General features: G+C 45.1%; 16 non-coding genes across 16 annotated transcripts; all 16 read left to right on the top strand.

The window, feature by feature from the left end:
* The first annotated feature begins 504 nt into the window (after positions 1–504).
* Positions 505–695, top strand: LOC141207667 (U2 spliceosomal RNA). The gene has a single exon (XR_012277996.1). It is a non-coding gene; the product is annotated as a U2 spliceosomal RNA (small nuclear RNA).
* Positions 696–1813: 1118 nt separating this feature from the next.
* Positions 1814–2004, top strand: LOC141207666 (U2 spliceosomal RNA). Its single transcript, XR_012277995.1, has one exon. It is a non-coding gene; the product is annotated as a U2 spliceosomal RNA (small nuclear RNA).
* Positions 2005–3113: 1109 nt separating this feature from the next.
* LOC141207664 (U2 spliceosomal RNA) lies at positions 3114–3304 on the top strand. The gene has a single exon (XR_012277993.1). It is a non-coding gene; the product is annotated as a U2 spliceosomal RNA (small nuclear RNA).
* A 1112-nt stretch (positions 3305–4416) lies between these two features.
* On the top strand, positions 4417–4607 carry LOC141207663 (U2 spliceosomal RNA). Its single transcript, XR_012277992.1, has one exon. It is a non-coding gene; the product is annotated as a U2 spliceosomal RNA (small nuclear RNA).
* A 1115-nt stretch (positions 4608–5722) lies between these two features.
* Positions 5723–5913, top strand: LOC141207662 (U2 spliceosomal RNA). Its single transcript, XR_012277991.1, has one exon. It is a non-coding gene; the product is annotated as a U2 spliceosomal RNA (small nuclear RNA).
* Positions 5914–7028: 1115 nt separating this feature from the next.
* On the top strand, positions 7029–7219 carry LOC141207661 (U2 spliceosomal RNA). The gene has a single exon (XR_012277990.1). It is a non-coding gene; the product is annotated as a U2 spliceosomal RNA (small nuclear RNA).
* A 1115-nt stretch (positions 7220–8334) lies between these two features.
* LOC141207202 (U2 spliceosomal RNA) lies at positions 8335–8525 on the top strand. Its single transcript, XR_012277623.1, has one exon. It is a non-coding gene; the product is annotated as a U2 spliceosomal RNA (small nuclear RNA).
* Positions 8526–9640: 1115 nt separating this feature from the next.
* On the top strand, positions 9641–9831 carry LOC141207660 (U2 spliceosomal RNA). The gene has a single exon (XR_012277989.1). It is a non-coding gene; the product is annotated as a U2 spliceosomal RNA (small nuclear RNA).
* Positions 9832–10946: 1115 nt separating this feature from the next.
* On the top strand, positions 10947–11137 carry LOC141207659 (U2 spliceosomal RNA). The gene has a single exon (XR_012277988.1). It is a non-coding gene; the product is annotated as a U2 spliceosomal RNA (small nuclear RNA).
* Positions 11138–12253: 1116 nt separating this feature from the next.
* Positions 12254–12444, top strand: LOC141207658 (U2 spliceosomal RNA). Its single transcript, XR_012277987.1, has one exon. It is a non-coding gene; the product is annotated as a U2 spliceosomal RNA (small nuclear RNA).
* A 1115-nt stretch (positions 12445–13559) lies between these two features.
* Positions 13560–13750, top strand: LOC141207657 (U2 spliceosomal RNA). The gene has a single exon (XR_012277986.1). It is a non-coding gene; the product is annotated as a U2 spliceosomal RNA (small nuclear RNA).
* A 1115-nt stretch (positions 13751–14865) lies between these two features.
* LOC141207147 (U2 spliceosomal RNA) lies at positions 14866–15056 on the top strand. Its single transcript, XR_012277570.1, has one exon. It is a non-coding gene; the product is annotated as a U2 spliceosomal RNA (small nuclear RNA).
* A 1115-nt stretch (positions 15057–16171) lies between these two features.
* Positions 16172–16362, top strand: LOC141207656 (U2 spliceosomal RNA). Its single transcript, XR_012277985.1, has one exon. It is a non-coding gene; the product is annotated as a U2 spliceosomal RNA (small nuclear RNA).
* Positions 16363–17477: 1115 nt separating this feature from the next.
* On the top strand, positions 17478–17668 carry LOC141207655 (U2 spliceosomal RNA). Its single transcript, XR_012277984.1, has one exon. It is a non-coding gene; the product is annotated as a U2 spliceosomal RNA (small nuclear RNA).
* Positions 17669–18783: 1115 nt separating this feature from the next.
* Positions 18784–18974, top strand: LOC141207653 (U2 spliceosomal RNA). Its single transcript, XR_012277982.1, has one exon. It is a non-coding gene; the product is annotated as a U2 spliceosomal RNA (small nuclear RNA).
* Positions 18975–20089: 1115 nt separating this feature from the next.
* LOC141207652 (U2 spliceosomal RNA) lies at positions 20090–20280 on the top strand. The gene has a single exon (XR_012277981.1). It is a non-coding gene; the product is annotated as a U2 spliceosomal RNA (small nuclear RNA).
* Positions 20281–20367: the final 87 nt, after the last annotated feature.

The following is a 20367-nucleotide window of genomic DNA, read 5'->3' as shown; positions in this document are numbered from 1 at the left end:
ATGGCGGTCTCGGTGAGCTTCTCAGCGACATTCAGCCAGCCAGGTATCCTGCCTGCAGTAGATGGAATGTGGCAATGGAACGCTGGCTGCGCGTGTCATAATAGGCTCTGAGCCTTTATATACCTGTGCACAGCAGCAGCCACCTTCAGTCTGCTGCTGGACAGCCAGCAGCAGCAGCAGGAGAGGTATGTAATCAGGAGCCCTCCTGCTAAGGGTAGACAGCTGCTCGTTCCACCCCACCCCCCGCCTTAATTGGTTCTCCTCCCTTCCAACGGTGTTGAGGCGGGTGGGAACAGCAGGGGGTGAAGGTGCTGTGTTTAAAGAGGTGGAGTTATGCAGATCTAAAACGCGTGGATTGCAGCAGCAGCAAGCCGAAAAGTGCAGGCATGTAAGGGATCTAGAGGTTGACAACATGTCTTCTTAACGGGAGTCCAGGAGCTCATCTCCACAAATGGACTTTTCAGGATCCTTGGGTGGCTCCGTAGTTTGAAACCAATTCTGGTTATCGCTTCTCGGCCTTTTGGCTAAGATCAAGTGTAGTATCTGTTCTTATCAGTTTAATATCTGATACGTCCCCTATCTGGGGACCATATATTAAATGGATTTTTAGAACAGGGAGATGGAAAAAGAGCTTGCTCTGTCCACTCCACGCATTGACCTGGTATTGCAGTATCTCCAGGACCGGTGCACCCCTTCTTTAATGCAGTTTCTAAAATCAGAAAGAATTGAATTCAATGTTTTTTGCTCATTTTGCTTGTTTGTCGGATTTTGGGATGGACTCTTTGGCTTTGCTTTTCTTCTCCTCATTGGATTTTTCATGTTCAAAGTTGCAGAAGCCAGATTACAAGCTCATTTTGGTTCAACTTCAGCAACTGTGCATTGCATTGCCATGTAATGTGATGCAATGCTATCTTTCTAGCTCTCCCTTTTTACTTCCTTTTGGATAAACAGACATATTAGGCAAGCATTTTGGAGCTTTCACCTAAATAACTACAGGTGGTGAGATAAGCTGCACAATATAATTGACCTTTCAGTATATTGTTGCACACACACCATCTATTTAGCAAATGCCCTTGTTATCAACAGCAGCCTTTTAAACTCACCTGAGCTAACAGGTATGTGCGCTGGTTACTCTGCTGCGCTTAAAATTTCTTTTTTGGTTTGCTACAATGCCTTTTCTGAAACGTTGTCTCCTTCTGCTGGAACACTGACTTCTTTCATTTAATGCCTGCAGACTATAAAAGAGAACCCAACCCAAAAAGTTTGGTTGATTAGTCTGTGGCATTCTGTTAAACTGTTGCTTATGGCGGTCTCTGTGAGCTTCTCAGCGACATTCAGCCAGCCAGGTATCCTGCCTGCAGTAGATGGAATGTGGCAATGGAACGCTGGCTGCGCGTGTCATAATAGGCTCTGAGCCTTTATATACCTGTGCACAGCAGCAGCCACCTTCAGTCTGCTGCTGGACAGCCAGCAGCAGCAGCAGCAGCAGGAGAGGTATGTAATCAGGAGCCCTCCTGCTAAGGGTAGACAGCTGCTCGTTCCACCCCACCCCCCGCCTTAATTGGTTCTCCTCCCTTCCAACGGTGTTGAGGCGGGTGGGAACAGCAGGGGGTGAAGGTGCTGTGTTTAAAGAGGTGGAGTTATGCAGATCTAAAACGCGTGGATTGCAGCAGCAGCAAGCCGAAAAGTGCAGGCATGTAAGGGATCTAGAGGTTGACAACATGTCTTCTTAACGGGAGTCCAGGAGCTCATCTCCACAAATGGACTTTTCAGGATCCTTGGGTGGCTCCGTAGTTTGAAACCAATTCTGGTTATCGCTTCTCGGCCTTTTGGCTAAGATCAAGTGTAGTATCTGTTCTTATCAGTTTAATATCTGATACGTCCCCTATCTGGGGACCATATATTAAATGGATTTTTAGAACAGGGAGATGGAAAAAGAGCTTGCTCTGTCCACTCCACGCATTGACCTGGTATTGCAGTATCTCCAGGACCGGTGCACCCCTTCTTTAATGCAGTTTCTAAAATCAGAAAGAATTGAATTCAATGTTTTTTGTTCATTTTGCTTGTTTGTCGGATTTTGGGATGGACTCTTTGGCTTTGCTTTTCTTCTCCTCATTGGATTTTTCATGTTCAAAGTTGCAGAAGCCAGATTACAAGCTCATTTTGGTTCAACTTCAGCAACTGTGCATTGCATTGCCATGTAATGTGATGCAATGCTATCTTTCTAGCTCTCCCTTTTTACTTCCTTTTGGATAAACAGACATATTAGGCAAGCATTTTGGAGCTTTCACCTAAATAACTACAGGTGGTGAGATAAGCTGCACAATATAATTGACCTTTCAGTATATTGTTGCACACACACCATCTATTTAGCAAATGCCCTTGTTATCAACAGAAGCCTTTTAAACTCACCTGAGCTAACAGGTATGTGCGCTGGTTACTCTGCTGCGCTTAAAATTTCTTTTTTGGTTTGCTACAATGCCTTTTCTGAAACGTTGTCTCCTTCTGCTGGAACACTGACTTCTTTCATTTAATGCCTGCAGACTATAAAAGAGAACCCAACCCAAAAAGTTTGGTTGATTAGTCTGTGGCATTCTGTTAAACTGTTGCTTATGGCGGTCTCTGTGAGCTTCTCAGCGACATTCAGCCAGCCAGGTATCCTGCCTGCAGTAGATGGAATGTGGCAATAGAACGCTGGCTGCGCGTGTCATAATAGGCTCTGAGCCTTTATATACCTGTGCACAGCAGCAGCCACCTTCAGTCTGCTGCTGGACAGCCAGCAGCAGCAGGAGAGGTATGTAATCAGGAGCCCTCCTGCTAAGGGTAGACAGCTGCTCGTTCCACCCCACCCCCCGCCTTAATTGGTTCTCCTCCCTTCCAACGGTGTTGAGGCGGGTGGGAACAGCAGGGGGTGAAGGTGCTGTGTTTAAAGAGGTGGAGTTATGCAGATCTAAAACGCGTGGATTGCAGCAGCAGCAAGCCGAAAAGTGCAGGCATGTAAGGGATCTAGAGGTTGACAACATGTCTTCTTAACGGGAGTCCAGGAGCTCATCTCCACAAATGGACTTTTCAGGATCCTTGGGTGGCTCCGTAGTTTGAAACCAATTCTGGTTATCGCTTCTCGGCCTTTTGGCTAAGATCAAGTGTAGTATCTGTTCTTATCAGTTTAATATCTGATACGTCCCCTATCTGGGGACCATATATTAAATGGATTTTTAGAACAGGGAGATGGAAAAAGAGCTTGCTCTGTCCACTCCACGCATTGACCTGGTATTGCAGTATCTCCAGGACCGGTGCACCCCTTCTTTAATGCAGTTTCTAAAATCAGAAAGAATTGAATTCAATGTTTTTTGTTCATTTTGCTTGTTTGTCGGATTTTGGGATGGACTCTTTGGCTTTGCTTTTCTTCTCCTCATTGGATTTTTCATGTTCAAAGTTGCAGAAGCCAGATTACAAGCTCATTTTGGTTCAACTTCAGCAAATGTGCATTGCATTGCCATGTAATGTGATGCAATGCTATCTTTCTAGCTCTCCCTTTTTACTTCCTTTTGGATAAACAGACATATTAGGCAAGCATTTTGGAGCTTTCATCTAAATAACTACAGGTGGTGAGATAAGCTGCACAATATAATTGACCTTTCAGTATATTGTTGCACACACACCATCTATTTAGCAAATGCCCTTGTTATCAACAGCAGCCTTTTAAACTCACCTGAGCTAACAGGTATGTGCGCTGGTTACTCTGCTGCGCTTAAAATTTCTTTTTTGGTTTGCTACAATGCCTTTTCTGAAACGTTGTCTCCTTCTGCTGGAACACTGACTTCTTTCATTTAATGCCTGCAGACTATAAAAGAGAACCCAACCCAAAAAGTTTGGTTGATTAGTCTGTGGCATTCTGTTAAACTGTTGCTTATGGCGGTCTCGGTGAGCTTCTCAGCGACATTCAGCCAGCCAGGTATCCTGCCTGCAGTAGATGGAATGTGGCAATGGAACGCTGGCTGCGCGTGTCATAATAGGCTCTGAGCCTTTATATACCTGTGCACAGCAGCAGCCACCTTCAGTCTGCTGCTGGACAGCCAGCAGCAGCAGCAGGAGAGGTATGTAATCAGGAGCCCTCCTGCTAAGGGTAGACAGCTGCTCGTTCCACCCCACCCCCCGCCTTAATTGGTTCTCCTCCCTTCCAACGGTGTTGAGGCGGGTGGGAACAGCAGGGGGTGAAGGTGCTGTGTTTAAAGAGGTGGAGTTATGCAGATCTAAAACGCGTGGATTGCAGCAGCAGCAAGCCGAAAAGTGCAGGCATGTAAGGGATCTAGAGGTTGACAACATGTCTTCTTAACGGGAGTCCAGGAGCTCATCTCCACAAATGGACTTTTCAGGATCCTTGGGTGGCTCCGTAGTTTGAAACCAATTCTGGTTATCGCTTCTCGGCCTTTTGGCTAAGATCAAGTGTAGTATCTGTTCTTATCAGTTTAATATCTGATACGTCCCCTATCTGGGGACCATATATTAAATGGATTTTTAGAACAGGGAGATGGAAAAAGAGCTTGCTCTGTCCACTCCACGCATTGACCTGGTATTGCAGTATCTCCAGGACCGGTGCACCCCTTCTTTAATGCAGTTTCTAAAATCAGAAAGAATTGAATTCAATGTTTTTTGCTCATTTTGCTTGTTTGTCGGATTTTGGGATGGACTCTTTGGCTTTGCTTTTCTTCTCCTCATTGGATTTTTCATGTTCAAAGTTGCAGAAGCCAGATTACAAGCTCATTTTGGTTCAACTTCAGCAACTGTGCATTGCATTGCCATGTAATGTGATGCAATGCTATCTTTCTAGCTCTCCCTTTTTACTTCCTTTTGGATAAACAGACATATTAGGCAAGCATTTTGGAGCTTTCACCTAAATAACTACAGGTGGTGAGATAAGCTGCACAATATAATTGACCTTTCAGTATATTGTTGCACACACACCATCTATTTAGCAAATGCCCTTGTTATCAACAGCAGCCTTTTAAACTCACCTGAGCTAACAGGTATGTGCGCTGGTTACTCTGCTGCGCTTAAAATTTCTTTTTTGGTTTGCTACAATGCCTTTTCTGAAACGTTGTCTCCTTCTGCTGGAACACTGACTTCTTTCATTTAATGCCTGCAGACTATAAAAGAGAACCCAACCCAAAAAGTTTGGTTGATTAGTCTGTGGCATTCTGTTAAACTGTTGCTTATGGCGGTCTCTGTGAGCTTCTCAGCGACATTCAGCCAGCCAGGTATCCTGCCTGCAGCAGATGGAATGTGGCAATGGAACGCTGGCTGCGCGTGTCATAATAGGCTCTGAGCCTTTATATACCTGTGCACAGCAGCAGCCACCTTCAGTCTGCTGCTGGACAGCCAGCAGCAGCAGCAGCAGGAGAGGTATGTAATCAGGAGCCCTCCTGCTAAGGGTAGACAGCTGCTCGTTCCACCCCACCCCCCGCCTTAATTGGTTCTCCTCCCTTCCAACGGTGTTGAGGCGGGTGGGAACAGCAGGGGGTGAAGGTGCTGTGTTTAAAGAGGTGGAGTTATGCAGATCTAAAACGCGTGGATTGCAGCAGCAGCAAGCCGAAAAGTGCAGGCATGTAAGGGATCTAGAGGTTGACAACATGTCTTCTTAACGGGAGTCCAGGAGCTCATCTCCACAAATGGACTTTTCAGGATCCTTGGGTGGCTCCGTAGTTTGAAACCAATTCTGGTTATCGCTTCTCGGCCTTTTGGCTAAGATCAAGTGTAGTATCTGTTCTTATCAGTTTAATATCTGATACGTCCCCTATCTGGGGACCATATATTAAATGGATTTTTAGAACAGGGAGATGGAAAAAGAGCTTGCTCTGTCCACTCCACGCATTGACCTGGTATTGCAGTATCTCCAGGACCGGTGCACCCCTTCTTTAATGCAGTTTCTAAAATCAGAAAGAATTGAATTCAATGTTTTTTGCTCATTTTGCTTGTTTGTCGGATTTTGGGATGGACTCTTTGGCTTTGCTTTTCTTCTCCTCATTGGATTTTTCATGTTCAAAGTTGCAGAAGCCAGATTACAAGCTCATTTTGGTTCAACTTCAGCAACTGTGCATTGCATTGCCATGTAATGTGATGCAATGCTATCTTTCTAGCTCTCCCTTTTTACTTCCTTTTGGATAAACAGACATATTAGGCAAGCATTTTGGAGCTTTCACCTAAATAACTACAGGTGGTGAGATAAGCTGCACAATATAATTGACCTTTCAGTATATTGTTGCACACACACCATCTATTTAGCAAATGCCCTTGTTATCAACAGCAGCCTTTTAAACTCACCTGAGCTAACAGGTATGTGCGCTGGTTACTCTGCTGCGCTTAAAATTTCTTTTTTGGTTTGCTACAATGCCTTTTCTGAAACGTTGTCTCCTTCTGCTGGAACACTGACTTCTTTCATTTAATGCCTGCAGACTATAAAAGAGAACCCAACCCAAAAAGTTTGGTTGATTAGTCTGTGGCATTCTGTTAAACTGTTGCTTATGGCGGTCTCTGTGAGCTTCTCAGCGACATTCAGCCAGCCAGGTATCCTGCCTGCAGTAGATGGAATGTGGCAATGGAACGCTGGCTGCGCGTGTCATAATAGGCTCTGAGCCTTTATATACCTGTGCACAGCAGCAGCCACCTTCAGTCTGCTGCTGGACAGCCAGCAGCAGCAGCAGCAGGAGAGGTATGTAATCAGGAGCCCTCCTGCTAAGGGTAGACAGCTGCTCGTTCCACCCCACCCCCCGCCTTAATTGGTTCTCCTCCCTTCCAATGGTGTTGAGGCGGGTGGGAACAGCAGGGGGTGAAGGTGCTGTGTTTAAAGAGGTGGAGTTATGCAGATCTAAAACGCGTGGATTGCAGCAGCAGCAAGCCGAAAAGTGCAGGCATGTAAGGGATCTAGAGGTTGACAACATGTCTTCTTAACGGGAGTCCAGGAGCTCATCTCCACAAATGGACTTTTCAGGATCCTTGGGTGGCTCCGTAGTTTGAAACCAATTCTGGTTATCGCTTCTCGGCCTTTTGGCTAAGATCAAGTGTAGTATCTGTTCTTATCAGTTTAATATCTGATACGTCCCCTATCTGGGGACCATATATTAAATGGATTTTTAGAACAGGGAGATGGAAAAAGAGCTTGCTCTGTCCACTCCACGCATTGACCTGGTATTGCAGTATCTCCAGGACCGGTGCACCCCTTCTTTAATGCAGTTTCTAAAATCAGAAAGAATTGAATTCAATGTTTTTTGTTCATTTTGCTTGTTTGTCGGATTTTGGGATGGACTCTTTGGCTTTGCTTTTCTTCTCCTCATTGGATTTTTCATGTTCAAAGTTGCAGAAGCCAGATTACAAGCTCATTTTGGTTCAACTTCAGCAACTGTGCATTGCATTGCCATGTAATGTGATGCAATGCTATCTTTCTAGCTCTCCCTTTTTACTTCCTTTTGGATAAACAGACATATTAGGCAAGCATTTTGGAGCTTTCACCTAAATAACTACAGGTGGTGAGATAAGCTGCACAATATAATTGACCTTTCAGTATATTGTTGCACACACACCATCTATTTAGCAAATGCCCTTGTTATCAACAGCAGCCTTTTAAACTCACCTGAGCTAACAGGTATGTGCGCTGGTTACTCTGCTGCGCTTAAAATTTCTTTTTTGGTTTGCTACAATGCCTTTTCTGAAACGTTGTCTCCTTCTGCTGGAACACTGACTTCTTTCATTTAATGCCTGCAGACTATAAAAGAGAACCCAACCCAAAAAGTTTGGTTGATTAGTCTGTGGCATTCTGTTAAACTGTTGCTTATGGCGGTCTCTGTGAGCTTCTCAGCGACATTCAGCCAGCCAGGTATCCTGCCTGCAGTAGATGGAATGTGGCAATGGAACGCTGGCTGCGCGTGTCATAATAGGCTCTGAGCCTTTATATACCTGTGCACAGCAGCAGCCACCTTCAGTCTGCTGCTGGACAGCCAGCAGCAGCAGCAGCAGGAGAGGTATGTAATCAGGAGCCCTCCTGCTAAGGGTAGACAGCTGCTCGTTCCACCCCACCCCCCGCCTTAATTGGTTCTCCTCCCTTCCAACGGTGTTGAGGCGGGTGGGAACAGCAGGGGGTGAAGGTGCTGTGTTTAAAGAGGTGGAGTTATGCAGATCTAAAACGCGTGGATTGCAGCAGCAGCAAGCCGAAAAGTGCAGGCATGTAAGGGATCTAGAGGTTGACAACATGTCTTCTTAACGGGAGTCCAGGAGCTCATCTCCACAAATGGACTTTTCAGGATCCTTGGGTGGCTCCGTAGTTTGAAACCAATTCTGGTTATCGCTTCTCGGCCTTTTGGCTAAGATCAAGTGTAGTATCTGTTCTTATCAGTTTAATATCTGATACGTCCCCTATCTGGGGACCATATATTAAATGGATTTTTAGAACAGAGAGATGGAAAAAGAGCTTGCTCTGTCCACTCCACGCATTGACCTGGTATTGCAGTATCTCCAGGACCGGTGCACCCCTTCTTTAATGCAGTTTCTAAAATCAGAAAGAATTGAATTCAATGTTTTTTGTTCATTTTGCTTGTTTGTCGGATTTTGGGATGGACTCTTTGGCTTTGCTTTTCTTCTCCTCATTGGATTTTTCATGTTCAAAGTTGCAGAAGCCAGATTACAAGCTCATTTTGGTTCAACTTCAGCAACTGTGCATTGCATTGCCATGTAATGTGATGCAATGCTATCTTTCTAGCTCTCCCTTTTTACTTCCTTTTGGATAAACAGACATATTAGGCAAGCATTTTGGAGCTTTCACCTAAATAACTACAGGTGGTGAGATAAGCTGCACAATATAATTGACCTTTCAGTATATTGTTGCACACACACCATCTATTTAGCAAATGCCCTTGTTATCAACAGCAGCCTTTTAAACTCACCTGAGCTAACAGGTATGTGCGCTGGTTACTCTGCTGCGCTTAAAATTTCTTTTTTGGTTTGCTACAATGCCTTTTCTGAAACGTTGTCTCCTTCTGCTGGAACACTGACTTCTTTCATTTAATGCCTGCAGACTATAAAAGAGAACCCAACCCAAAAAGTTTGGTTGATTAGTCTGTGGCATTCTGTTAAACTGTTGCTTATGGCGGTCTCTGTGAGCTTCTCAGCGACATTCAGCCAGCCAGGTATCCTGCCTGCAGTAGATGGAATGTGGCAATGGAACGCTGGCTGCGCGTGTCATAATAGGCTCTGAGCCTTTATATACCTGTGCACAGCAGCAGCCACCTTCAGTCTGCTGCTGGACAGCCAGCAGCAGCAGCAGCAGGAGAGGTATGTAATCAGGAGCCCTCCTGCTAAGGGTAGACAGCTGCTCGTTCCACCCCACCCCCCGCCTTAATTGGTTCTCCTCCCTTCCAACGGTGTTGAGGCGGGTGGGAACAGCAGGGGGTGAAGGTGCTGTGTTTAAAGAGGTGGAGTTATGCAGATCTAAAACGCGTGGATTGCAGCAGCAGCAAGCCGAAAAGTGCAGGCATGTAAGGGATCTAGAGGTTGACAACATGTCTTCTTAACGGGAGTCCAGGAGCTCATCTCCACAAATGGACTTTTCAGGATCCTTGGGTGGCTCCGTAGTTTGAAACCAATTCTGGTTATCGCTTCTCGGCCTTTTGGCTAAGATCAAGTGTAGTATCTGTTCTTATCAGTTTAATATCTGATACGTCCCCTATCTGGGGACCATATATTAAATGGATTTTTAGAACAGGGAGATGGAAAAAGAGCTTGCTCTGTCCACTCCACGCATTGACCTGGTATTGCAGTATCTCCAGGACCGGTGCACCCCTTCTTTAATGCAGTTTCTAAAATCAGAAAGAATTGAATTCAATGTTTTTTGTTCATTTTGCTTGTTTGTCGGATTTTGGGATGGACTCTTTGGCTTTGCTTTTCTTCTCCTCATTGGATTTTTCATGTTCAAAGTTGCAGAAGCCAAATTACAAGCTCATTTTGGTTCAACTTCAGCAACTGTGCATTGCATTGCCATGTAATGTGATGCAATGCTATCTTTCTAGCTCTCCCTTTTTACTTCCTTTTGGATAAACAGACATATTAGGCAAGCATTTTGGAGCTTTCACCTAAATAACTACAGGTGGTGAGATAAGCTGCACAATATAATTGACCTTTCAGTATATTGTTGCACACACACCATCTATTTAGCAAATGCCCTTGTTATCAACAGCAGCCTTTTAAACTCACCTGAGCTAACAGGTATGTGCGCTGGTTACTCTGCTGCGCTTAAAATTTCTTTTTTGGTTTGCTACAATGCCTTTTCTGAAACGTTGTCTCCTTCTGCTGGAACACTGACTTCTTTCATTTAATGCCTGCAGACTATAAAAGAGAACCCAACCCAAAAAGTTTGGTTGATTAGTCTGTGGCATTCTGTTAAACTGTTGCTTATGGCGGTCTCTGTGAGCTTCTCAGCGACATTCAGCCAGCCAGGTATCCTGCCTGCAGTAGATGGAATGTGGCAATGGAACGCTGGCTGCGCGTGTCATAATAGGCTCTGAGCCTTTATATACCTGTGCACAGCAGCAGCCACCTTCAGTCTGCTGCTGGACAGCCAGCAGCAGCAGCAGCAGGAGAGGTATGTAATCAGGAGCCCTCCTGCTAAGGGTAGACAGCTGCTCGTTCCACCCCACCCCCCGCCTTAATTGGTTCTCCTCCCTTCCAACGGTGTTGAGGCGGGTGGGAACAGCAGGGGGTGAAGGTGCTGTGTTTAAAGAGGTGGAGTTATGCAGATCTAAAACGCGTGGATTGCAGCAGCAGCAAGCCGAAAAGTGCAGGCATGTAAGGGATCTAGAGGTTGACAACATGTCTTCTTAACGGGAGTCCAGGAGCTCATCTCCACAAATGGACTTTTCAGGATCCTTGGGTGGCTCCGTAGTTTGAAACCAATTCTGGTTATCGCTTCTCGGCCTTTTGGCTAAGATCAAGTGTAGTATCTGTTCTTATCAGTTTAATATCTGATACGTCCCCTATCTGGGGACCATATATTAAATGGATTTTTAGAACAGGGAGATGGAAAAAGAGCTTGCTCTGTCCACTCCACGCATTGACCTGGTATTGCAGTATCTCCAGGACCGGTGCACCCCTTCTTTAATGCAGTTTCTAAAATCAGAAAGAATTGAATTCAATGTTTTTTGTTCATTTTGCTTGTTTGTCGTAATTTTGGGATGGACTCTTTGGCTTTGCTTTTCTTCTCCTCATTGGATTTTTCATGTTCAAAGTTGCAGAAGCCAGATTACAAGCTCATTTTGGTTCAACTTCAGCAACTGTGCATTGCATTGCCATGTAATGTGATGCAATGCTATCTTTCTAGCTCTCCCTTTTTACTTCCTTTTGGATAAACAGACATATTAGGCAAGCATTTTGGAGCTTTCACCTAAATAACTACAGGTGGTGAGATAAGCTGCACAATATAATTGACCTTTCAGTATATTGTTGCACACACACCATCTATTTAGCAAATGCCCTTGTTATCAACAGCAGCCTTTTAAACTCACCTGAGCTAACAGGTATGTGCGCTGGTTACTCTGCTGCGCTTAAAATTTCTTTTTTGGTTTGCTACAATGCCTTTTCTGAAACGTTGTCTCCTTCTGCTGGAACACTGACTTCTTTCATTTAATGCCTGCAGACTATAAAAGAGAACCCAACCCAAAAAGTTTGGTTGATTAGTCTGTGGCATTCTGTTAAACTGTTGCTTATGGCGGTCTCTGTGAGCTTCTCAGCGACATTCAGCCAGCCAGGTATCCTGCCTGCAGTAGATGGAATGTGGCAATGGAACGCTGGCTGCGCGTGTCATAATAGGCTCTGAGCCTTTATATACCTGTGCACAGCAGCAGCCACCTTCAGTCTGCTGCTGGACAGCCAGCAGCAGCAGCAGCAGGAGAGGTATGTATTCAGGAGCCCTCCTGCTAAGGGTAGACAGCTGCTCGTTCCACCCCACCCCCCGCCTTAATTGGTTCTCCTCCCTTCCAACGGTGTTGAGGCGGGTGGGAACAGCAGGGGGTGAAGGTGCTGTGTTTAAAGAGGTGGAGTTATGCAGATCTAAAACGCGTGGATTGCAGCAGCAGCAAGCCGAAAAGTGCAGGCATGTAAGGGATCTAGAGGTTGACAACATGTCTTCTTAACGGGAGTCCAGGAGCTCATCTCCACAAATGGACTTTTCAGGATCCTTGGGTGGCTCCGTAGTTTGAAACCAATTCTGGTTATCGCTTCTCGGCCTTTTGGCTAAGATCAAGTGTAGTATCTGTTCTTATCAGTTTAATATCTGATACGTCCCCTATCTGGGGACCATATATTAAATGGATTTTTAGAACAGGGAGATGGAAAAAGAGCTTGCTCTGTCCACTCCACGCATTGACCTGGTATTGCAGTATCTCCAGGACCGGTGCACCCCTTCTTTAATGCAGTTTCTAAAATCAGAAAGAATTGAATTCAATGTTTTTTGTTCATTTTGCTTGTTTGTCGGATTTTGGGATGGACTCTTTGGCTTTGCTTTTCTTCTCCTCATTGGATTTTTCATGTTCAAAGTTGCAGAAGCCAGATTACAAGCTCATTTTGGTTCAACTTCAGCAACTGTGCATTGCATTGCCATGTAATGTGATGCAATGCTATCTTTCTAGCTCTCCCTTTTTACTTCCTTTTGGATAAACAGACATATTAGGCAAGCATTTTGGAGCTTTCACCTAAATAACTACAGGTGGTGAGATAAGCTGCACAATATAATTGACCTTTCAGTATATTGTTGCACACACACCATCTATTTAGCAAATGCCCTTGTTATCAACAGCAGCCTTTTAAACTCACCTGAGCTAACAGGTATGTGCGCTGGTTACTCTGCTGCGCTTAAAATTTCTTTTTTGGTTTGCTACAATGCCTTTTCTGAAACGTTGTCTCCTTCTGCTGGAACACTGACTTCTTTCATTTAATGCCTGCAGACTATAAAAGAGAACCCAACCCAAAAAGTTTGGTTGATTAGTCTGTGGCATTCTGTTAAACTGTTGCTTATGGCGGTCTCTGTGAGCTTCTCAGCGACATTCAGCCAGCCAGGTATCCTGCCTGCAGTAGATGGAATGTGGCAATGGAACGCTGGCTGCGCGTGTCATAATAGGCTCTGAGCCTTTATATACCTGTGCACAGCAGCAGCCACCTTCAGTCTGCTGCTGGACAGCCAGCAGCAGCAGCAGCAGGAGAGGTATGTAATCAGGAGCCCTCCTGCTAAGGGTAGACAGCTGCTCGTTCCACCCCACCCCCCGCCTTAATTGGTTCTCCTCCCTTCCAACGGTGTTGAGGCGGGTGGGAACAGCAGGGGGTGAAGGTGCTGTGTTTAAAGAGGTGGAGTTATGCAGATCTAAAACGCCTGGATTGCAGCAGCAGCAAGCCGAAAAGTGCAGGCATGTAAGGGATCTAGAGGTTGACAACATGTCTTCTTAACGGGAGTCCAGGAGCTCATCTCCACAAATGGACTTTTCAGGATCCTTGGGTGGCTCCGTAGTTTGAAACCAATTCTGGTTATCGCTTCTCGGCCTTTTGGCTAAGATCAAGTGTAGTATCTGTTCTTATCAGTTTAATATCTGATACGTCCCCTATCTGGGGACCATATATTAAATGGATTTTTAGAACAGGGAGATGGAAAAAGAGCTTGCTCTGTCCACTCCACGCATTGACCTGGTATTGCAGTATCTCCAGGACCGGTGCACCCCTTCTTTAATGCAGTTTCTAAAATCAGAAAGAATTGAATTCAATGTTTTTTGTTCATTTTGCTTGTTTGTCGGATTTTGGGATGGACTCTTTGGCTTTGCTTTTCTTCTTCTCATTGGATTTTTCATGTTCAAAGTTGCAGAAGCCAGATTACAAGCTCATTTTGGTTCAACTTCAGCAACTGTGCATTGCATTGCCATGTAATGTGATGCAATGCTATCTTTCTAGCTCTCCCTTTTTACTTCCTTTTGGATAAACAGACATATTAGGCAAGCATTTTGGAGCTTTCACCTAAATAACTACAGGTGGTGAGATAAGCTGCACAATATAATTGACCTTTCAGTATATTGTTGCACACACACCATCTATTTAGCAAATGCCCTTGTTATCAACAGCAGCCTTTTAAACTCACCTGAGCTAACAGGTATGTGCGCTGGTTACTCTGCTGCGCTTAAAATTTCTTTTTTGGTTTGCTACAATGCCTTTTCTGAAACGTTGTCTCCTTCTGCTGGAACACTGACTTCTTTCATTTAATGCCTGCAGACTATAAAAGAGAACCCAACCCAAAAAGTTTGGTTGATTAGTCTGTGGCATTCTGTTAAACTGTTGCTTATGGCGGTCTCTGTGAGCTTCTCAGCGACATTCAGCCAGCCAGGTATCCTGCCTGCAGTAGATGGAATGTGGCAATGGAACGCTGGCTGCGCGTGTCATAATAGGCTCTGAGCCTTTATATACCTGTGCACAGCAGCAGCCACCTTCAGTCTGCTGCTGGACAGCCAGCAGCAGCAGCAGCAGGAGAGGTATGTAATCAGGAGCCCTCCTGCTAAGGGTAGACAGCTGCTCGTTCCACCCCACCCCCCGCCTTAATTGGTTCTCCTCCCTTCCAACGGTGTTGAGGCGGGTGGGAACAGCAGGGGGTGAAGGTGCTGTGTTTAAAGAGGTGGAGTTATGCAGATCTAAAACGCGTGGATTGCAGCAGCAGCAAGCCGAAAAGTGCAGGCATGTAAGGGATCTAGAGGTTGACAACATGTCTTCTTAACGGGAGTCCAGGAGCTCATCTCCACAAATGGACTTTTCAGGATCCTTGGGTGGCTCCGTAGTTTGAAACCAATTCTGGTTATCGCTTCTCGGCCTTTTGGCTAGGATCAAGTGTAGTATCTGTTCTTATCAGTTTAATATCTGATACGTCCCCTATCTGGGGACCATATATTAAATGGATTTTTAGAACAGGGAGATGGAAAAAGAGCTTGCTCTGTCCACTCCACGCATTGACCTGGTATTGCAGTATCTCCAGGACCGGTGCACCCCTTCTTTAATGCAGTTTCTAAAATCAGAAAGAATTGAATTCAATGTTTTTTGTTCATTTTGCTTGTTTGTCGGATTTTGGGATGGACTCTTTGGCTTTGCTTTTCTTCTCCTCATTGGATTTTTCATGTTCAAAGTTGCAGAAGCCAGATTACAAGCTCATTTTGGTTCAACTTCAGCAACTGTGCATTGCATTGCCATGTAATGTGATGCAATGCTATCTTTCTAGCTCTCCCTTTTTACTTCCTTTTGGATAAACAGACATATTAGGCAAGCATTTTGGAGCTTTCACCTAAATAACTACAGGTGGTGAGATAAGCTGCACAATATAATTGACCTTTCAGTATATTGTTGCACACACACCATCTATTTAGCAAATGCCCTTGTTATCAACAGCAGCCTTTTAAACTCACCTGAGCTAACAGGTATGTGCGCTGGTTACTCTGCTGCGCTTAAAATTTCTTTTTTGGTTTGCTACAATGCCTTTTCTGAAACGTTGTCTCCTTCTGCTGGAACACTGACTTCTTTCATTTAATGCCTGCAGACTATAAAAGAGAACCCAACCCAAAAAGTTTGGTTGATTAGTCTGTGGCATTCTGTTAAACTGTTGCTTATGGCGGTCTCTGTGAGCTTCTCAGCGACATTCAGCCAGCCAGGTATCCTGCCTGCAGTAGATGGAATGTGGCAATGGAACGCTGGCTGCGCGTGTCATAATAGGCTCTGAACCTTTATATACCTGTGCACAGCAGCAGCCACCTTCAGTCTGCTGCTGGACAGCCAGCAGCAGCAGCAGCAGGAGAGGTATGTAATCAGGAGCCCTCCTGCTAAGGGTAGACAGCTGCTCGTTCCACCCCACCCCCCGCCTTAATTGGTTCTCCTCCCTTCCAACGGTGTTGAGGCGGGTGGGAACAGCAGGGGGTGAAGGTGCTGTGTTTAAAGAGGTGGAGTTATGCAGATCTAAAACGCGTGGATTGCAGCAGCAGCAAGCCGAAAAGTGCAGGCATGTAAGGGATCTAGAGGTTGACAACATGTCTTCTTAACGGGAGTCCAGGAGCTCATCTCCACAAATGGACTTTTCAGGATCCTTGGGTGGCTCCGTAGTTTGAAACCAATTCTGGTTATCGCTTCTCGGCCTTTTGGCTAAGATCAAGTGTAGTATCTGTTCTTATCAGTTTAATATCTGATACGTCCCCTATCTGGGGACCATATATTAAATGGATTTTTAGAACAGGGAGATGGAAAAAGAGCTTGCTCTGTCCACTCCACGCATTGACCTGGTATTGCAGTATCTCCAGGACCGGTGCACCCCTTCTTTAATGCAGTTTCTAAAATCAGAAAGAATTGAATTCAATGTTTTTTGTTCATTTTGCTTGTTTGTCGGATTTTGGGATGGACTCTTTGGCTTTGCTTTTCTTCTCCTCATTGGATTTTTCATGTTCAAAGTTGCAGAAGCCAGATTACAAGCTCATTTTGGTTCAACTTCAGCAACTGTGCATTGCATTGCCATGTAATGTGATGCAATGCTATCTTTCTAGCTCTCCCTTTTTACTTCCTTTTGGATAAACAGACATATTAGGCAAGCATTTTGGAGCTTTCACCTAAATAACTACAGGTGGTGAGATAAGCTGCACAATATAATTGACCTTTCAGTATATTGTTGCACACACACCATCTATTTAGCAAATGCCCTTGTTATCAACAGCAGCCTTTTAAACTCACCTGAGCTAACAGGTATGTGCGCTGGTTACTCTGCTGCGCTTAAAATTTCTTTTTTGGTTTGCTACAATGCCTTTTCTGAAACGTTGTCTCCTTCTGCTGGAACACTGACTTCTTTCATTTAATGCCTGCAGACTATAAAAGAGAACCCAACCCAAAAAGTTTGGTTGATTAGTCTGTGGCATTCTGTTAAACTGTTGCTTATGGCGGTCTCTGTGAGCTTCTCAGCGACATTCAGCCAGCCAGGTATCCTGCCTGCAGTAGATGGAATGTGGCAATGGAACGCTGGCTGCGCGTGTCATAATAGGCTCTGAGCCTTTATATACCTGTGCACAGCAGCAGCCACCTTCAGTCTGCTGCTGGACAGCCAGCAGCAGCAGCAGCAGGAGAGGTATGTAATCAGGAGCCCTCCTGCTAAGGGTAGACAGCTGCTCGTTCCACCCCACCCCCCGCCTTAATTGGTTCTCCTCCCTTCCAACGGTGTTGAGGCGGGTGGGAACAGCAGGGGGTGAAGGTGCTGTGTTTGAAGAGGTGGAGTTATGCAGATCTAAAACGCGTGGATTGCAGCAGCAGCAAGCCGAAAAGTGCAGGCATGTAAGGGATCTAGAGGTTGACAACATGTCTTCTTAACGGGAGTCCAGGAGCTCATCTCCACAAATGGACTTTTCAGGATCCTTGGGTGGCTCCGTAGTTTGAAACCAATTCTGGTTATCGCTTCTCGGCCTTTTGGCTAAGATCAAGTGTAGTATCTGTTCTTATCAGTTTAATATCTGATACGTCCCCTATCTGGGGACCATATATTAAATGGATTTTTAGAACAGGGAGATGGAAAAAGAGCTTGCTCTGTCCACTCCACGCATTGACCTGGTATTGCAGTATCTCCAGGACCGGTGCACCCCTTCTTTAATGCAGTTTCTAAAATCAGAAAGAATTGAATTCAATGTTTTTTGTTCATTTTGCTTGTTTGTCGGATTTTGGGATGGACTCTTTGGCTTTGCTTTTCTTCTCCTCATTGGATTTTTCATGTTCAAAGTTGCAGAAGCCAGATTACAAGCTCATTTTGGTTCAACTTCAGCAACTGTGCATTGCATTGCCATGTAATGTGATGCAATGCTATCTTTCTAGCTCTCCCTTTTTACTTCCTTTTGGATAAACAGACATATTAGGCAAGCATTTTGGAGCTTTCACCTAAATAACTACAGGTGGTGAGATAAGCTGCACAATATAATTGACCTTTCAGTATATTGTTGCACACACACCATCTATTTAGCAAATGCCCTTGTTATCAACAGCAGCCTTTTAAACTCACCTGAGCTAACAGGTATGTGCGCTGGTTACTCTGCTGCGCTTAAAATTTCTTTTTTGGTTTGCTACAATGCCTTTTCTGAAACGTTGTCTCCTTCTGCTGGAACACTGACTTCTTTCATTTAATGCCTGCAGACTATAAAAGAGAACCCAACCCAAAAAGTTTGGTTGATTAGTCTGTGGCATTCTGTTAAACTGTTGCTTATGGCGGTCTCTGTGAGCTTCTCAGCGACATTCAGCCAGCCAGGTATCCTGCCTGCAGTAGATGGAATGTGGCAATGGAACGCTGGCTGCGCGTGTCATAATAGGCTCTGAGCCTTTATATACCTGTGCACAGCAGCAGCCACCTTCAGTCTGCTGCTGGACAGCCAGCAGCAGCAGCAGCAGGAGAGGTATGTAATCAGGAGCCCTCCTGCTAAGGGTAGACAGCTGCTCGTTCCACCCCACCCCCCGCCTTAATTGGTTCTCCTCCCTTCCAACGGTGTTGAGGCGGGTGGGAACAGCAGGGGGTGAAGGTGCTGTGTTTAAAGAGGTGGAGTTATGCAGATCTAAAACGCGTGGATTGCAGCAGCAGCAAGCCGAAAAGTGCAGGCATGTAAGGGATCTAGAGGTTGACAACATGTCTTCTTAACGGGAGTCCAGGAGCTCATCTCCACAAATGGACTTTTCAGGATCCTTGGGTGGCTCCGTAGTTTGAAACCAATTCTGGTTATCGCTTCTCGGCCTTTTGGCTAAGATCAAGTGTAGTATCTGTTCTTATCAGTTTAATATCTGATACGTCCCCTATCTGGGGACCATATATTAAATGGATTTTTAGAACAGGGAGATGGAAAAAGAGCTTGCTCTGTCCACTCCACGCATTGACCTGGTATTGCAGTATCTCCAGGACCGGTGCACCCCTTCTTTAATGCAGTTTCTAAAATCAGAAAGAATTGAATTCAATGTTTTTTGTTCATTTTGCTTGTTTGTCGGATTTTGGGATGGACTCTTTGGCTTTGCTTTTCTTCTCCTCATTGGATTTTTCATGTTCAAAGTTGCAGAAGCCAGATTACAAGCTCATTTTGGTTCAACTTCAGCAACTGTGCATTGCATTGCCATGTAATGTGATGCAATGCTATCTTTCTAGCTCTCCCTTTTTACTTCCTTTTGGATAAACAGACATATTAGGCAAGCATTTTGGAGCTTTCACCTAAATAACTACAGGTGGTGAGATAAGCTGCACAATATAATTGACCTTTCAGTATATTGTTGCACACACACCATCTATTTAGCAAATGCCCTTGTTATCAACAGCAGCCTTTTAAACTCACCTGAGCTAACAGGTATGTGCGCTGGTTACTCTGCTGCGCTTAAAATTTCTTTTTTGGTTTGCTACAATGCCTTTTCTGAAACGTTGTCTCCTTCTGCTGGAACACTGACTTCTTTCATTTAATGCCTGCAGACTATAAAAGAGAACCCAACCCAAAAAGTTTGGTTGATTAGTCTGTGGCATTCTGTTAAACTGTTGCTTATGGCGGTCTCTGTGAGCTTCTCAGCGACATTCAGCCAGCCAGGTATCCTGCCTGCAGTAGATGGAATGTGGCAATGGAACGCTGGCTGCGCGTGTCATAATAGGCTCTGAGCCTTTATATACCTGTGCACAGCAGCAGCCACCTTCAGTCTGCTGCTGGACAGCCAGCAGCAGCAGCAGCAGGAGAGGTATGTAATCAGGAGCCCTCCTGCTAAGGGTAGACAGCTGCTCGTTCCACCCCACCCCCCGCCTTAATTGGTTCTCCTCCCTTCCAACGGTGTTGAGGCGGGTGGGAACAGCAGGGGGTGAAGGTGCTGTGTTTAAAGAGGTGGAGTTATGCAGATCTAAAACGCGTGGATTGCAGCAGCAGCAAGCCGAAAAGTGCAGGCATGTAAGGGATCTAGAGGTTGACAACATGTCTTCTTAACGGGAGTCCAGGAGCTCATCTCCACAAATGGACTTTTCAGGATCCTTGGGTGGCTCCGTAGTTTGAAACCAATTCTGGTTATCGCTTCTCGGCCTTTTGGCTAAGATCAAGTGTAGTATCTGTTCTTATCAGTTTAATATCTGATACGTCCCCTATCTGGGGACCATATATTAAATGGATTTTTAGAACAGGGAGATGGAAAAAGAGCTTGCTCTGTCCACTCCACGCATTGACCTGGTATTGCAGTATCTCCAGGACCGGTGCACCCCTTCTTTAATGCAGTTTCTAAAATCAGAAAGAATTGAATTCAATGTTTTTTGTTCATTTTGCTTGTTTGGCGGATTTTGGGATGGACTCT

The sequence above is a fragment of the Phyllobates terribilis genome, unplaced genomic scaffold (genome assembly GCF_046119375.1).
Source record: "Phyllobates terribilis strain yellow unplaced genomic scaffold, ASM4611937v1 Scaffold_160__1_contigs__length_4322635, whole genome shotgun sequence".
In the NCBI taxonomy this organism is placed as follows: Eukaryota; Metazoa; Chordata; class Amphibia; order Anura; family Dendrobatidae; genus Phyllobates; species Phyllobates terribilis.
Note: the sequence above shows the minus strand (reverse complement) of the source record. Positions and strands in the feature narration are given on the sequence as shown.